Source organism: Photinus pyralis, unplaced genomic scaffold (assembly GCF_008802855.1).
Source record: "Photinus pyralis isolate 1611_PpyrPB1 unplaced genomic scaffold, Ppyr1.3 Ppyr1.4_LG6, whole genome shotgun sequence".
NCBI lineage: Eukaryota > Metazoa > Arthropoda > Insecta > Coleoptera > Lampyridae > Photinus > Photinus pyralis.
The window spans coordinates 22,001,369-22,014,025 of record NW_022170663.1 but is presented as its reverse complement, the minus strand read 5'-3'; the positions used below and the strand labels follow the sequence as shown (position 1 = coordinate 22,014,025).

The 12,657-nt window shown below is 36.4% G+C and overlaps 1 protein-coding gene and 1 long non-coding RNA gene across 8 annotated transcripts in view; one reads left to right on the top strand and one right to left on the bottom strand.

The window, feature by feature from the left end:
- LOC116175025 (protein pangolin, isoforms A/H/I/S) overlaps nucleotides 1-12,657 on the bottom strand; it is a 308,557-nt gene that overhangs the window by 238,732 nt on the left and 57,168 nt on the right. The gene's annotated exons all lie outside the window — the stretch shown is intronic.
- On the top strand, nucleotides 1,772-2,628 carry LOC116175036. Of its 2 annotated transcripts, XR_004146226.1 has the most exons (3): nucleotides 1,772-1,898; nucleotides 1,948-2,041; nucleotides 2,095-2,628. It is a non-coding gene; the product is annotated as an uncharacterized LOC116175036 (long non-coding RNA). The 2 variants fall into 2 exon arrangements; XR_004146225.1 differs by having other exon boundaries at nucleotides 1,795-2,041.

Here is a 12,657-nt window from a genome sequence, read left to right as displayed (position 1 = left end):
ATTATACGGATTATAAATTCCCCTAACTGGATATAATAACATCATACAATATTTCATATAGGGGATGAATACTGGTGGTCTCTTTACACTTGCCAGATACACGATCATTTGGGGGTTATGATTATTAAATCGTTCCTAAGTGGGTAGCATTGTCAGTTTAAAGAGTTGCATTCACACCGAATTAGCTCGTAATATCAGGGGGTGCATGTGAAATTATTATTACCGGTTACGAAACGGGACACCGTAATCTACACTAATTAACGAATCCTTCGGTCAAAGCTCGCACATAGCAATTATTTATATAAATGGTTTACGATAGACTTTGATGTTATAAATAGACACCGCCACCCAAGATGTGTTAGTGGTACCGTTGATGTATACAGAATGGTACTATATAGATCACGAATTACGTGCCACTTTAATATTAAATTAACCTAATCGTTAATTTACGGCCAGAAATAGACACTAATTTTCCTCTATCGCCCACCGTTCTTAATGTCTGTGCCGCGATTCTTTTTATTTACATTACTTACATTTTTCTTCTAATCCCAACTTTAACAGCGCGCTATTTTTAAACGCGACGTGCCTCACAAATAAATACCGGAATTTATCCCGATGCCCCCCGATAGTCCGTCAACTTATGTAAATCCGTACGTCCGCACAATTTCTCCCATAGTAATTGTCCAACGATGTTCAAGAATTATGCGCAATTATAATTTCAATGCAAAACTAGTAGCTAATTTCCAAATTGGGCGCTTTTATGTATAGATGGGCGTATTAATTAGATCCACTTTTCCTTCTGATTAATGAGACGCAAAATATGCGCCTTTAAAAGGTTGGCGCCCACCTCTTAAGATATTACTAAAATGTTTATGCAAATATAATATTAAGACATCAAAACTACCGTTAGCGAGTGCATCGATTCATTGTTTATAATTAGCTAAGAATTCGGATACGTATAAATTATGATGCCAGAAACAATCATTTGTTAATATTATAACAGCAAAACCATATTAGCTTTTTCATTCATAATTAGCAACAGATTTGTGTATAAAATACCATGTAAAATATAAAATCATACAAATTATAAGCCTTTGAGCAGTAAATTGTTTATCCATATTAAGATACCGGACATTTCATTAGTGCGCGCATCTGTTCATTTCCATCATGTCTTATTGTTTTCAAGTTAGCAACAAATTCGGTTTTGCTTTAGTTAAAAAGCATTACTCCGGTCACTCTGTAATTGGGCGCGAGCCTGTTGAGGGCCCAGAACAAGAGGGGGATAATAAATTAATAATAAATAAATAAATATAACTCTTAACGGTACAAATTCGTCCCATTAGTGAGTAATCGTTCAAACGTAAACCGAGCATCGATGATTATGGTACAGTGTAACAGTTTTATTATTATATCAACATTTTGTTCGTATTTCCATTTCAATCACCCTGTTTATAACTTTTCTATTCTGTGGTAGTCACCTTTTGTAACCTTCACATTCGTTTATTTCCGTACCTGCCCGTTTTAATGTTTTATATTTCTATTATTGGTCTAAAAGCCAATTTCCGCTTTAGATAACCTATGTAATTTGATACCGTAACCATATATGGTATTGTAAGCTTCGATTGACCGCGTTATTGGTTGGAGCAAAACTTCGTTGTTTCATTGGGGCCGGAAATGGAAAAATTCAGCGTGTTTTTACTTGCTAACCCGAAGAGAACGGTCGTGCGGTTCATCCTGATTTAAGTGCTAATTTAGTTCCTGTTCATTTGTTTTCAACAATTTGGCGAAAGCATCTTTAAAAAAAAACAAGTGAACCATCATTGTACCTGCCATTTCTTTTTGGGCATGGTAACCATTTAATCCGAAAGGAGTTCTTCTAAAGGAACGTAAGCATAATTGTAAGTTCTCTGTGTGTTCGAATCCACACTACCGTTATTTCTATTTTAGGGGACCATTCTGACAACGATCGTAGGATAACTTCCATTCACTTTCGTACGTTCACGAAGCTCTTTTATTTTCCGTTGACTCTCTCCATGTAGAGGTTCGCATTTATTCTTGTGTAAAAACGTACCACCCATTAGTTTATTATTTTAGAGTTCACGTATTGGGGTCAAGAACTACGATCCGACTGTTTACCTGTGAAACGAAACTATAGACCACATTGTGTTGCGGATAAGGGGGCATAGGAAAGTAAATCGACTAAGTACTGGAGTGCAGTGTGACGATCTAGCATCAAACCATTGAAATAACTTAATGGCCGAGTCGTACATATCTTGAAGCCGCTACCTTGCTTCCGACACTTTGTGTAACACTTAGAGCAGCATTTGTCATTCAACGTGCAACCATATACCAGGACCTGTGGAAAAGAAGACCTAAATATTGATCGTACGGTGATGTAGCATTGTTAATCCTTTTTGTAAATTTGTGTGTTTGCATTTGACCCACCTCGGTGGTGATCAATTGATAATTGGCCTGCATAGAGCCAAGATTATTACTGTTAATTGGTAAGCTTGACATTGTTGGGGTACAATATTTTAGCTAGTCAAGAGATTACTCTCGTTATGGAGTGATAACAATTTATGTAAGGTACGAACGAGCTCGTAAGAACCGAATAATTTCATTGCCCACTCAAGCTATAAATTAAGGTATCTATTTTCAATTTAATTCATTATTTTGCCACTGTAACGATATTTGTGTGTTAACTCCAGAGATTCTGGTGTATTTTATTCAACATTTTATGGGAAATTTTATGTAAACCCCTTCTTTTGTTAACTTGGGGGGGAGATTCATATTTGGAGTTGCTGCTTACCTTAAATAAGATTATGAATTCCCAGTGGGGAATCTAAGTTGTGCAATTTTGAATTTATTTCATGGTGCAGTGCACCGAATAAAACTTTTTATTTGTGGGTCATTAGTTGCCTATTTTAAAGCTAAAGCTACCTTTCCTAGTTCCGGTAGTGTAAGCGACACTTATATTGGAATTAGGTGGCGCCCAGGAAATTTACAAGAAGCCACAAAAGTAAGTAGTGAAGATTTATTTGGAATCGATGATATATGATGAGCCATTACCAAATGTATTAATTCTGTTGTCACCCACTACCCTGTGTATTTGTCTTGCTCTCTCCGCTGTTTACTATTTGGTCAACAGAGCTAGCTGGCCGGTCAGCGGCGTGTGTTTTTTTTTTTATTAAAGCACATGGTATTTTTTATTATACCTGAATCACAATCTCCGTTTTAAACACTCAAATGCGTGCGAAAAAAGGCCTTTAAAACACACGTGCTTTAAAGTTGCTAAGTAACGATACTTCAAGTATGACTTTTGAAACTGTCATCTGGGGCTGAAATAAAAGATCCTCTTAGGTCGCTGTCTGTAAATGCAGAACATTTCTTTGGCTTGTACCTATCCTTTGGTTGAAGGTTTCACAAACGCGCGTAATTTAGGGTATGCTTCCAAATCTGTTCCACTTTTAATCGCAGCATTGTTTGAAGTTTTGAGTTAAGGCACCAAAAGATAGGAGATTTAAATACCTTTGGCATTTCCTTCATATATCCCAGCATTATCGATGCATTTAAGACTTTATTCGTAAGTAACTTCCTTTTCATCCATGGAAACAACTTTTCATATTCTTTATAATAGGCTTTACTAGATTTGGATTTTACACCTACCAACGTTTGTTTAGATTTTACAACAATCGATTTAATGGACGGTGTATTATCTTTTTCAACGGAAATCGTTTAATTCACAAAGACGACGATTTTTATAAACAAACGTCAAGTGACATTTCCATGGCAATCGTGAAATTACGAACACCCAGCCCACTTAATTAGACATGTATTCGAGTATAACGTCAATATGATTTCATTGTATTTCCTATTTTTAAATTATACTGCAGGTATAATAAAAAATACTATAAGATACACGTGTATAATTGGTCTTTAAAGCACTTGCAACGTTAAAAGCACTCCGCTTTGCGTCGTGCCCTTAAACTCGTTGCGCGTGCTTTAAAGACTTGATTATACACTTGTATCTTAATATACTATTGTAGCGCCTAGCATTTTGCAGCTTGAGCGTTATAATAGTATTTCTCAGCATACATATTTTATATATATAAACAACAAATAAACGTTTAACTTATAGATAAAATACTAAAACTTTTATTTCCAATCTTTGTGTTAGGTTTTTGGTAAAAATTTTCGAGTTTAATTTTATATAGTTCAGGCTATCTCAAAATACACAAACAAAGAGAGAGTGCGAGAGAGAGAGAGAGAGAGAGAGAGAGAGAGAGATACGCGAAACCGCCAAATCGATCAATCAGAGCGCGAGTCCGCCAATTAAATACAAAATCGCAAAACCACAAACAAATCGGCCAATTTTGAAAAATGGTACAGGACTCGTAATCTAATTAATTTAAAATCTTTATGCATTTCCATCGATTATTAATTGTTTTGAATCGTACTTTACCTAAAAAAACAATTCCAACAAGGCCGCTCCTAAGTTAGTTCACGGGGAAATCCCCTTTACCAGGTCCCTGAACCAAAAAAGTGGTGGGGATGGTCCCATAATTAAAAAAAGAAGAAGTTAGTACCTCAGTTCCTAGATCGTGATTATTTATAATAACCAAAACTTTCCATTTTTGGAAATATAGCGAGATGGAATTCGAAGCAACTCTGTAGAGCTGTGGAACTGGTGCCAATGCACAATAGAGCTCCAAATAAAAATTTGAATTTTTGAAATTTTAAATTTGGGCCCATTTTTTATGATCGTTTCGGGAGTAATTTTGAGGAACTTCCACGAATTCGGAAGTATATAGAGGAAGTGCCTCAAACATTACATTTTACCGTTCATTCAGTCACATGATGGTCCAGTTACGTTTTGGTAAGATCTAAACAGTTCCCATTACAGCCAGGACAATGGAGTCCACTACATCCCCAAAGAGCTGAATACACCAAATGGTCTCCAGCTCCGTCCAATAAATAAGTATTGGGGGACAATGAAGCGGAAGCTGACGGTGGGACGTTCCGTTTGTGTCCCCCAAAACCAGAGAGAACCTATACCGAACAGGGGTCGGAACCCATATGAAATATACATACGTTCCGGTTCCGTACTACTTAATAGAATTATTTTTTGTGGTTTTGTGTCGTCAGTAATTTTCGGTTCCGGTTAAACAATAACTAAATTTTAAAAAAAAATTAAATTCCAGTTATTTTCTGTTTTTAATTTTTAATTATTATGTATTAAAAAATTAAATTATGATTAATTAAGAGAAATGGCGACAACAAAAGAAAGAAAATGTAGAATATGCGGAAGAGGAAGAAAAGGACATAGAACACGTCATGTTATGGAACTGTACGAAAGTTGAAATGATAGGGAGAAGTCCGAGTCAGGTGCTCATGGATCAGGGAGGATGATGTGAGAAGTGGATGACGTGGATCTTACAGAAAAGGAGAGAAAATGCATTTTAGTTTTATTGTAAAAAAATTTACCGAGCTGGCCTACGCGTTCGGTTCACCCGTTCACCTCCGTCAACTGTTGGTCCTTTTCTACTTTCCTTTGCTTGAGCAGTAGTTTCAACTATTGCCTTCCTCACATATTCTTCTAGCCTATTACCGTTTTTGATTCATTTTCAACTCTAAAAGATTTAGTTTGTTTAGTATTAAGGTTAAGTTGGTACGAAATTGAATGCAAATTTTACATCTTTTACATCATTTTATTTTATTCGCCCCGAGACGTCTTTTTCGAGATGAGGGGGGTAAATGTGCGAGGGGGGGGGGGCTCAATGTCTCAACGAAACGCACTGTTTTCTTCCAACTATCGCCCTTTTTCGACCCCTTGTCAAAAGAGAGGGGGGGGGGGGAGGTGGAACTGGTTTTATCGGTTATTCATAGTACTCAACGAAAGGAATTAATTTCTACCAACCGTAGTCCTCCTCCTGGACCCCTTATCGTGATCGCATATGTTCCCTTATTATTTCCAGAACGGATTGTCGGAAGAGGGTACTCACAAAGGGCGATTGGGAGGTCTGGAAGAAATATATCCCTTGGTGATGTCAAAAACATTAAGAGCGAATCTCGAAAACGGTTTGTCCGAGGACTTATCGACTTTAAAATATAAATGAACATATTTAGTGGTGTGAAAATGAATCGACTCGATGAGATATATTCATTGATGAAGTCGAAGCAAATACCTTCACAACGAAGTGTCGGAAGAGGGTACTCAAAAAGGCAATCTACTGGTGATGTCAAAGCTTTCAGTGCAAAAATGTGCCAAATTGGCCGCCATTTTAAATATCTCACTTCCGCCCGAGATTTCGCTTAGGCTAGTTAGTCGGGCCATCCTGGCTTTCCTTCTCCTGTTCTGCGCAACACCGGAAAAGCCTTTGCTTAGAATGACTCTTGGGAACTTGCAACTGAATTTGAAGGGTCTCCAAAGACGCGCAGTCTGTATTTTGTTATTTGTTATTCCTTCATGTTTTTTCACTACTTCTTCTCTCTTTGTTTTCACATTCTTTCGCCCCTTTCATATTTCCTTCGTGCTTTCAAAATGCCTCCTTCGAGTTTCCGCTGCGCGAATGGATCATATACTCCTATATTAACGACTCCCTATCACTTCTTTCCATAGAGTTTCCTCCACATCTCTTTTCACGTCTCTATAATAATTAATCTTCTCTGGCGCGTTCTTCACACTCCTAAACGTTTTTTCTGAGCGATTTCCTCAAACCTCTTTCGCAAATCCTTCTGTGCATCTTTCTTTTCTGCCTATTCTAAGTTACTTCGCGCTTTCTTTACACATTTCTTACGCAAACTATCAAAAAGATGCAAAGGTACTCTTTCTCTACTTTAAAATATAAATGAACATATTTAGTGGTGTTTTGTTGTGTCAATCTTTGTGTTTTATTTGAAATAGAGCATTGTAGGTAGGCATATTGTTATGCCAACGAATAACAAAATTATCTTTAATTGGAGGACCCCCACCTTGTCATTATATTAGAACTCGCCATGATTTACTGTTTTCAGAATTGGTAAACCGCCAACGCTTGTGACGCTTCTATAATTATAATTTTTCCATTCTATGAATAAACTACTGTTATTTATTAATATTATTTATTATTGTAATTTATTCAAATGAATATGGCAATACCGATCGATACACTTTTGCTTCTAGCTTTGCCGTTTTTAAGAAAAAAAGATATCCAGTTCAAAAGAAGATAAAAAAATTTCTACGGAAATTTTATGCGAAAGTTACTGGCGCAAAAGGAATTTAGATTCGTTAATCTCTTATAACAGAAAAAAGAGTTATATAACATATGATACACTCTCTCTTTAAAAAATAGATAATGTTATCGCTGAAGCCATTCATTTTCTGCAATCAGATCTACCAGCTTTGATGACCACCCGGTATGTAAACGTGATATAAATTTGGAAAATTCGTTACGAAAAACTGTAGATCTTTACTAGGAGAAGGTAAAAGTAATTGATTTGTTTTTTATCATCGTGTTTAGTTTCTAATTGCTCCCGTAGGGATATGTAAATTATTTTTGTAGCATCCGACAGCACTCGGCGTGGGAAAGAATTAATATTTTAGGATTTCAGCTCCGTTAATTAATTATTACCTGATTTTAGTTTCCTAACGTTGAGCGAAAACGAGCATTCAAGTTGCAAGGCCGCGCAGTTTAATTCATTATCGCGAAATTTGAAAATTTCAATTCGGCCATTTGGGTCGGCATAAATACCGGTAGGTAATCAGATGTGTTGCAGCAAACCTCATCTGATTAGAATGTGTTTAGACTCAAATAAAGCGGGCTTAATTACGGTGAATTTTAAGATTAGTCCCCGATGTTTAGGACGTCAGAGAGTCCGGTAATTAAATAAAGAAGTTTTTAATTTCTTTTTTGGCTTCGTGTCAAATATCTACAATGATATACAGAGTGATCTATAATAAAAGTGTCAAGAGAAAATGCTGGAAATTATTTCTAATCTCTCCAAAATAGAAAAACAATTTAAACATTGTCAATGTTAAAAATAGGTAAAACATGTTATATAATACATATAAACAAAACGACGAGACAAACAAAAAGAAAGAGACTACTCAGATCAAACTTTGTACCAACTTCCTGTTTGGTTGACACCAGAAAAAATAATCTTTAAAGTGTGCATTCAATTTTGAGTTTCCCAGTGCACTTTTTCCGAAAATTCCTATAATTAATAACACCCACCACCACAATAGCGAGATCATTTAAGATTTCTTTACGAAAAAAGCACACAACGCAATTTTATTCCCCCAAGATGATCGGTTGAATGGCATTGTCAGAAACGTCTTAATATTTTTTACGAACAAACACCTGTTGGCACATTCGATTCGAAAATTGTATTCGCGCTTCGGCTCTTTTGAGGAATTTTATTTTGGGCGATCAAATAACATCGCGCACCTACAACATTTTTTTCGGCTGTGAGTCCCTCTCGTTGAAGACGAATTGGGTCACTAATAGGTGAATCTAACTCGATTTCAATAAGCGTTAGGGGTCGTGAGAGAGTCGGATCGCATTCAGGCGATCTGTCAATACAAAACTTAGGGGACACCTGTTTTCTTTTGTGCACGAATCTAGGGAATAATGGTATTTAAGATGCCTCGAATTGCATTAGTACGGTATAGATTTGTATTGAATGGGTGGCAAAGATTTTTCGCAAAGTAAACAGAAAGGGGGAAACGACACTAATGCCCACTTAATCAAACCGTCTTCCAATATGTCGTAGGTGGGACAAATATCCTAGGGGCATATGCATATAGTTCTCTGTTTTATATTGCACATTTTATAACGTCTCTTGTAAAAAAAAGCTACACTCTGTCATAATATACAGTACGGCTTACAGGTAGACGAGCGCACATAAATAAAAGTTAAAATGTTTTTCCAGACAACTTATAGAATGCGGACAATAAACAATAAAACTCAGGTACGTACCTAACTATAAGAAGGGGAGAGAAATATTCGTAGGGTAAATAATGCCAATAATTACTTTGAAAAACACCTGCTTCCGAAAATCGCTCCCAGACGATTTGCTTTAATTAACAGAAAAAAAATGTGTTTAACAAATCAAGAATTTTAAACCGTCCCATATCGAGTGATGCACTTCGTGCTTTAAAAACAAGACAATCCGATTGGTATTTGTAATAAAAATTTTATTGCACTCAGACTATATCAATTAATCTTAAAATGAGCGCAATAAAATTTTATTCCATGCAATAAAGTGCCATTTTTTGATTTTATTAAATCGTACCCAGAAAATCATCGCATGTCGCTGCTTATGGGAATCGATGGATTTCAAGAAGAAAAGGGCTGGTCACGATGTTTTTCGTTTTCCATGATGACGATTTATACCAAAACAATGGTGTTATCAATAAGTGTCCCACAGGGATCTGGTCTTCAGCCAACATTATGTATGGAATATTTTCATTTTCAAACAACCTAGTATTTGCATTAAAAGCATTTTTATTTTTAGTATATTTTTGGCATTCAAAATTTTCACTTATAATTGCTAAAGAGGTTTGTATTTTACCGACTAAATTTGGGTTGTTAAGGGAATGAAAATATGGACAGGATGTTTTCTAAAGGAGGATTCACCATCCCTCGCTCTGATAAATTCTGGTCTGGTCTGTGTGACCTTACAATTGAACAAGTGCTGATGCGGTCCATGAAGAGTCAGGGTGGTTTTCTCATTGGTCACAGGGAATGGGTGTTTATGTTAAATTGTGCTGTATCGTCCTGTACAACGGAACAACATGTAGGCACGAGGGAGGATCGAGTTGTCAAAGACACTGCTGATGCATGTAAACTGAAGGACTGGTTTGGTGTCCATCCTCCTTTCCCAATAAGTGAACAGTTTATTTTATTTATTTATTTATTGTCCCTCTTGTTCTAGGCCCTCAACAGGCTTACGCCCAATTACAGAATGACCCGCATGTTTTTATAGGTGCCCCTGCAGAAGATCGTAAGTATTTACCTAACGAATTACGAAAACTGCAGGAAAACCTAATTCGGAGTAGCCGGCAGAATGTTCGAAACTGATCTAAGGAAATTCCCATCTCTGCCACAGATGAAAAATTCCTACCTCAGCCCAGGTTCGAACACCCGACTTTCGGTTTTGTACCCCAACGCTCTACCACTGAGCTACAAAGTCGCTCACTTCATTCATTCATGAAATAGATGAATCGAAAGAAGATATTCATAAATGGCATTTGGAATGTCTGAACGAGACTCCCAAAAGATGACACACATCTACTGGCGATGTACAAAAAAGTGCTTTTCGATGGTTATCCTTAATTCTGCTAATAAACTGCTATTGTAATTGCGAAATTTAAAAAAGACCAGAATCAATCGCACCGGCGTATCATATCGACTTCCGGATTAACGCCATGAAGATAATCATATTGAACAAAATACTCCATCTTCCATAGCACACTCAGAAAAAGGCATGGCACAAGATAACGTTGTATCACCAAAAAATCCACACAAAGAAACGCTTAGTGGCAGGTAGGTAAACGTTTTAAAAAAATAAAGTGCTTAGTAGAAAAAATCAAAATTCATGGCTCGCCATTGGGATCTCCGTAACGGTGAGAGATACAGTGTAGGTTCGATGGTTGCAAATGGCTAAAAAAAGAATTTGAAATTTTTGAAAAATCTAGGTACCCGTGGATATATGTAAAACATTTGATTTTGAAATTTTTCTTGTAGTAAATTGATGTAAAAGTATAGACTGTGACACGTCATTATTTTTCTTTTTGTCCTCTATCTCATACCGTACAAATCTACTATCGTTCATAAGAAAGTACACAGTAGCCTGTAGCATCTACATCTGCCGTGTTATTGAAATTCTGATAACAGATTCAGATTCTCCGAAAAAAAGTGCCCATAGAAAGTGCTAACGAGAACTGTCAATTTCCAACCATTAAAGCTAGGGAAAATGGAAACGAAATTTGACATTTTCAGTTTTTGTCATATCTCAGTTATTTTCAAACATTTATCAAAAATGAGAAAACTTAGTTTTTTTAAATGGAACCCTCTTTTTTTCAAAAATAGGATTTTACCCTTAATTTATAGCTGCATCTAAAATCATAGGTTTTTGTAAAAAGTATGCAATCAAAAAATAATGGAAAAATAAATACCAAGATAACAAATTTACATGAAATAAACCAATTGTGTTTAATCGTAAATAACCTCCCCCGCCCCAATTTAAATTAAATTAAAATTTAACCCATATACAAGGTTATTATATTTGGTATTATTTCAGTCCACTTGACGTCACAATATTTTAGATTGTTAGCGCATCTTTCTAAGAATTAAAAAAATGTGCTATTGTTTGCGTTTTGTCCGTCCATCCGTCCGGACCCACTTCTGCCGTTTTTGAACTACTTCTGGGGGAATGGTCCTAGAGTCCTGGAATTTTTGGCAGTAGGTAGCCTTTACCTTGAAAGTGTGCCAGACGGCCATCAAATTGGAGCCCCCCCCCCCCCAACGAATTATTTCCTGAGATGCTGTAAAACGTGCATAACTTTTACATACGACAACCAACTGGTCTCAGATTTTGCATACGGATGCCTTTAGTAGTGCCAAGTTAAACTTTGGAAAATGGGGGGAGGGGGGGAAACACATGTTCTACCCTTCATGGTATTCTAATTAAAGGTCTCAATGAAAGGAACCGTTTTCTACCAACTACTGCTCTTCTTTCTGTCCTCTTATCAAAGTACGGGGTGGAGGGGGAGGACGGTGAGTGGAACTAGTTTCATGGTACTCTAATGAAAGGTCTCAACGAAATTAATTAATTTCTACCAACCATAGCGCTCCTCCTCGACCTCTTATCGTGATTCGGGGATATTTTCCCTTATACCTCAAGAACGGATTGTCACAAAAGAGTACTCATAAAGGGCGATTGAGACGTCTGCAAGAAATATATCCATTGGCGATGTCAAAACAAAAGCTATTCCGGTTTAAAAAAAAAGTTGTACACAATTTATACTTGTTTACTTTGGGTAACAAATTGTTGTGAAGAAAAGTGGAGTTTGAACGATAATATTTTCATCAATATATTCATTCAAGTCACTTTATACAACCAGAGCATGAGGTTTTAATTTTCAGATTGAAAGTGGAGATAAAGAGTCATTACTGAGCTAGCCGTAGTATTAATTATTTCACTATAAGAAATAAATTGTTACAGTAAACATTTTACCAGTGACGTAGAGATTAAAATTCATTTAGTACGAGTGGGGTTTCCAAACCCTGTAAATATAACTAAGCCGTTACAAGCTGTAATGTTTTTACTACGATGACAACTAAAAACTCAAGAAAATTAAACTGGTGGATTGGGTTAAAAAACAAATATGCGCTATTATTAGCGTTTGGCCCGTTTGTCCATCTGTGGGAAAGATAATCCAAGCTGTTTTAGTATCATATCCAAATTTCAGCAAAATCTTTATCTATGCATCAATTTCGGCTGGGAAACTACCCTACATTGGCCTTTGACAGAAAAAGTTCAGAAGGGATAGATTACACAATTTTAATTTTCAAACGCCTTTGTTGAGATACCATACCATACGAACTGTTTAGTGTCTTTAATGACATTTATACTTGCATTATAAATAATGGTCACATCGAGGGTCATATTTCC